We start from the raw sequence: 6,000 nt of genomic DNA, 5'->3' as shown, positions 1-6,000 counted from the left end.
GCAAGGGTCTATCTTATCTCCTTTGTTGTTCAACTTATATGTGAATGATATATGTGACCACGTGAAAGCATCCACCGTATTCCTTTATGCCGATGACACTTTACTAGTGTCAAGCCACCCTGAGTTTTCATGCGCCCTGGCTAACCTTCAAGAGGACGCTATTAAAGTTAGTGATTGGTTTGCCTCAAACTTAATACAAATAAATAGCACCAAATCCAGACTTGTCTGTTTTCGTAACCCGCACAAAGATGTACCAAGCGTCGCTTCCATATATTTACACCCTTCATACTGCTCTCTGTGCTCTTGTCAACCTATAGCTAGCGTCCAGTCGGTTAAGTATCTTGGTGTGCACATAGACAGTGATCTGACGTGGAATACTCATTTGAGCCACATTTGTAAGAAACTTAGAAGTGTTGCATGTTTGTTGTTTAATTTAAAAACCATGATGCCTTTTTCTATCAGAAAACTAATCGCCCAGGCTCTGGGGTATAGTGTTTTAAGATACGGTATGTGTTGTTTTTTTAACTGCTCTTTCACATGGAAATGTCGAGTTAATAGGATTTTGAAAAACATCGCTACAAGCGTCCTCTACATGCCACAGAAGAATTTGCCCAGCAGTGTCTTTAGAACAGCCGGTTTGCCTTCTTTCGAGAATCTTTTTAAACAAATCGTAGTACTTAAGTATTTTTGGAGCAGTGCATACAGGCACATAAATACGAAACCGGTACCGTTGAGACATGTTCCTCGTTATCTTAAACCGAGAGTGCGCACTCACTACGGTAAAGCAACAAGACGCTATTATGTTCCTGCTATCTTCAATGAACTACCAGACGATGTACTTTCTTTGTCCACCCGCAAAACACTGAGAGTTGCTGTACAAGCGTTAGAGAACCTTTAATATGTACAGATGTTATCAGTGCATATTTGATAATGTGTGATGGTTGTGTCAAATGCACAACCAGCTTCTGATGGAGTTCTGGTGTGTCGCGTAGATTGCCGCGGCTGCCGGTTGTCGCCGCACAAGCCCTCTTGTGGCTTCGGCGCTTCCGTTTTTTGTATACTGTTTTAACTATGCTGAATAAAGATTATTATTATTATTATTAATGGTTTACGGACAAAGAAACACATGGAAGCGACCGTATTCCAACATAGATAAAGATAGAGGAGTTGAGCAACGCTTTTCTGCTGTCTTGCGTACAGTTGATTGGTCAAAGTTTAAGAAGGATATGGATGACGCATGTCGGGAAGGCCTTTCATACACTATCGAAGAAGCAATCGCAGAGGCATTGAAAACATCCACCTGCTCGCTTACAACGTTAGCAAGGCGAACAGACTTGGACATGGAACTGGAGAGTCAGCGTGCGGCACGCCGACAGGCGGAGAGGATGTATCGGCGCACGAAGTCCGTCTTGGATCTGAGGGCTTCACGACACATACAAAAGAAATTCCAACGTCGTATGGATAAATTGGAAGTCAAGCGATGGAAAACTTTGTCAGGCGCTTGATCCCCGAAAATCGCTCCCGCACATATGGAGAATGGTTAGGGGTCTTAGCTAATCTCCGCATCAAAGGAAGCCCTTTGCTGCTCTGGCCCTCTACCAACTCCGCTCGGAACTTCAAGTGGCTGGAGAGTGCTGTACACGGATTGATGGATCTGTGGCCACCATTACTGACGCAGCACTGAACGACATCCCTGAGGCACGTGTACCAGAAATGAACGTTCTATTTTCACTCGAAGAGGTCGATGGTGCGTTGGCGACCTGCAGGCGTTCTTCGTCACCAGGACCTGATGGCATCACGTATGCTGCCATATGCTACCTTGGATATGACGCATGTGATGAGCTGCTCAACTACTACGACGAGTCTTGGCAGAACAGCGTCATTCCTAAAGTACGAAAATCTAGCCGCTTGATCCCCATTCTGAAACCTGGAATGAATGAATGAATGAATGAATGAATGAATGAATGAATGAATGAATGAATGAATGAATGAATGAATGAACTTTATTCCCCTTTTAAGAGAGGGGAGGGGCCGAAGGGGAGAGAGGGATGGAGATAGAGAGAGGTCTCAGCACTACAGTCCCAGCAGGCGTCCATCACCATATTATGTGGCTAGAAGTCCGTCTACCAGTCGTCGTAGGCCTCCGCTACCTCCTCAGCCCACCGCAGGACTCGGTCCTATAGGGTGGGATCGGAGCTGCGCAGGGCAGTCGCCCACAGCTCCTCGCTCCTAAATAATGGTTTGAGCGTGCGGGGGCGGGGGGAGGTTTTGATGGGGCATTGCCACATGATATGGGAGAGATCTGCTATCGGGACAGGGCAAAAGCGACACTTGGGTGTCGGGTATATGGCGGGAAGGAATAAGTGTAATGTGTGCGGGGTAAGAAAAGGGCGAGTTTGTAGTTGGCGCAACAATATTTCTCTCTGGCGCGTTCTAGGCACAGAGAGAGGTGTATACATTAGGCGTTGGTGTCTGTAATGTGTGCAAACTTCATGGAATGTGACGAGTGTGACTTTATTGGTGTGTTGTTGGGAGTCATTGGGTTCTAGAGTTAGGCTCATATTCGCGGCCACTCGGTCCGTGGATCCTCGAGCAGCGGCATGAGCCATTTCATTGCCGTGGAGTCCGTGATGTGCTGGAGCCCATACAAGAGCGACGGCGTTTTCTGGTGGGTGATTGAAAAGTAGAGAGTGCGTGAGGTTGTTAATGTAGCCGTTACTGAAGTTCTAGATTCCAAGGGAAGGGAAGCGTAGCAGGGGGGCGGCAGAAAGTTAGGTGGGCGGATGAGGTTCAGGAGCTCCTGAACCTGCTGTTCTGGTAGCGCCTTGTCCTGTCGTCTTTCTTGTGTCTGTTTTCTTGTGCTAAACAAAGTATCCATAGATTCGCACCAACTAGCCCGCCAACGCATTGTGCTGAACTATCTTCTGCTGTGGGCCCTGCTATTTGTGTGTCTGTGCCAGCTCTTGAACCTGCTGTTCTGGTAGCGCCTTGTCCTGTCGTCTTTGTTGTGTCATTGACATCACAGCCTGGATCCAAATTCAAAAAAGCCTCAAGCGCCTATCAGTGCCACTTTTTCTAGATATAAAAGGAGCATACGATAACGTCACCCATGAGGCCGTACTGAACTCACTTGAGCCTGTTGGAGTTAGTGGCCAGATGCATCAATGCGTACGGGACTATTTGACTGAGAGGTGCTTTTTCTTACAGACCGAAGACGGCCCAACTTCAGAACATTACATCTGCTGTGGTGTGCCGCAGCGTGGAGTGTTGAGCTCTATCTTGTTCCACCTCATCCTTGTAGGACTAGACGAGTACCTACCGCAGAGAGTTCATGCCTCAATATACGCCGACGACATTTGCATCTGGGCCTCTGCGGTGACTCGCACTAAGGTACGAGCCAGGCTTCAGTGGGCGGCAACCATGACAACGTTTTATTTCCGAGAACAAGGCCTCAGTGTGTCTGTTGAAACGTGTGCATTGGTTGCTTTTACGCGCAAGCAAATGCCACTGCATCCTGTTTCAATCAATGGTCAAGCTGTATCCTATGTTAAGACGCATCGCTTTCTGGGTGTAAAAATTGACCGCAACCTCTCGTGGAGCCCTCACTGTATCTATCTGAAAAAGTTAGCTGCCATTGCACAGGTCTTAAAATTTCTCTGCGTGAAAAACTGGGATACACCAGTCCATCCTATGATGCAGCTGTACAGGGTACTGTTTCTCGGACTCCTACGTTACAGTCTACCAGTGTTGTCAAATGCATGCAAAACGAACTTTCTCGCTTTGGAGAGCACACAAGCTCAAGCCCTACGCACGTGTCTAGGGCTGCCTCGGTGCACCTCAACAGCAGCAACAATTTCCATCGTGGGATACCATATAATCCAGACACATGTAGCTGTCGACTCTCTCAGTGCGCACATTCGCCATTATTCAAGGATCCCCGACCATCATTTGGCCTCCCTACAAGCCGAGAAACCTCAAGCGACCTTTTCACGAGCGATTAACGCACATCAAGAGTTCATACCGTCATCTTTTACACCGGCGGTGATGCCTTCATCTCCCCTGTGGTGCCTGCGACAGCCTCAAGTGAATTTTGCTATTCCTGTAGTTACAAAAAAGTCCAATCATCCATCGCTGGCTGTGAAGCAACTTACGCTCCTATTACTGCACCAGACGTAATCATGACCACATACATATATATACCGAAAGTTCGACCTCAATTACCAGCTCAACTGCCGCATTCGTCGTTCCCGCTAAGCAGGTTACAGTTAGATTGAAATTTTCACACATGACTACATCTACGTCGGCTGAGCTTGCAGCTCTCCATGCCGCTATGACGCACGTCACCGAAGAGCCAACATAGAAGTAGGTCGTATTTTGTTACTCTAAGGCAGCTATTCACAGTATCAATTCTGCGTTACATCACATAACTTACCAGCAGATGATATCTGACATCAGGGAAGTGCACCACCATGCTCTGGAAAGAGGGCACCACATTATATTTCAATCAATTCCTGCTCACTGTGGCATCGTCGGCAATAACCCCGCTGAGAAGGCTGCCCGGTCTGCCCACGAAGATACCCAGACGCGTCCAACACCTTTGGCGAGGTCGAACGCTACCAGGGAAATTCGCCTACTTGCACGAAAAAAGTCACAATATCTCTGAAGTTCAAGTGCGTTAAATTGCCGATTACATAAACTGGACCCCACGCTACGGCTACAACTGCCGTCTAGCCTTTCCCGCGGCGAAACAACCTTGCTGTGCCGCTTGTGGCTGGGAGTGGCATTCACTAACGCATACTCCTATCGTTTGGGAATGGCCGAGAGCCCGATGTGCGACTCCTGCGGGTGCGAGGGAACCATCGAGCACCTGTTGTGTACCTGCCCTCGCTACGATGTGCAACGCCTCTCTTTGCGGGCAGCTTTACAATGACTGGACTCTAGACCATTCACCGAGTCAAGGATACTCGGACTGTGGCCACACCCATTACTGGCATGAAAAGCGATTCGTGCATTAGTGCAATATTTGCAGTGCACCGGCTTAAGAGACCGTTTATTGTGTCACTATGTATAGTGTCCCTCCCACACTCACTGAGTACTTACTCTCTCACATTTTCCTCTTTCTATTCACCTTTCCCCCCACACCCAGTGTAGGGTAGCAAACCGCGTGCTCTTCTGGTTGACCTGCCTGCCTTTCCTGTCCTTGCTTTCTCTCTCTCTCTCTCGCTCTCCTTTTCTAATAAATCTCTCGGTTTCTTAAAACGCAACCTAAAGCAAGCCCTCAAGCATGAGAAATTTCTAGCCTATCATATAATAATGACATCTAAACTCAAATGTGCGTCTGCCATATGGAGCCTACATCGAGCATATCTAATGAACTAGCTCGCATCAGTGCAAAAACGTGCCATAAAGTTAATACATTCAACATAATGTTATGACGTCAGCGTGTCGTCATTGAAAAAGGAAGCCGGTTTAGTCGTTGTGTCTAATGGGAGCCGTATCTCCACAATCTCTATATTTCGTACGTTTTATCATACTTCACTTAATCAATCGCCACACATTATTCCCGCTGCCCACACATCACATCGCACTCGGCACATGTACAAAGTTGGGCGCCCTCACATTGATACTACCACTTTTTCGGGCTAATTGGTTTTTCGTGCAGTGATCGATTGGAACAACCGGCCCCGCCTAACTGCCGCCATATCCACTGCTCCTACATTCATGAAAAAAAAATACTAACACACCATCTGTTAAAATGAACTACAGGATATGATTTGAATATTCGCTGTGCTATTCCATGTATGTACGTTTCAGAATTATGTACAACTATCGTTCATGTATGCTGTATTTAGGAGTTTACTTGTGCTCTGTGGTCCCTAAGTAGTGGGTAACGGATATAATGGATATAGTGGAAGGATAACTAGGTTCCGGGTGCCACTCTTGATGTAACAGTGGGAAAATAATTGTTTAAAAATTTTTTGAATAACTTATTAAATAAAA

The sequence above is a fragment of the Dermacentor albipictus genome, chromosome 1 (assembly GCF_038994185.2).
Source record: "Dermacentor albipictus isolate Rhodes 1998 colony chromosome 1, USDA_Dalb.pri_finalv2, whole genome shotgun sequence".
Classification (NCBI taxonomy): Eukaryota; Metazoa; Arthropoda; class Arachnida; order Ixodida; family Ixodidae; genus Dermacentor; species Dermacentor albipictus.
This window is presented reverse-complemented; position numbering follows the sequence as displayed.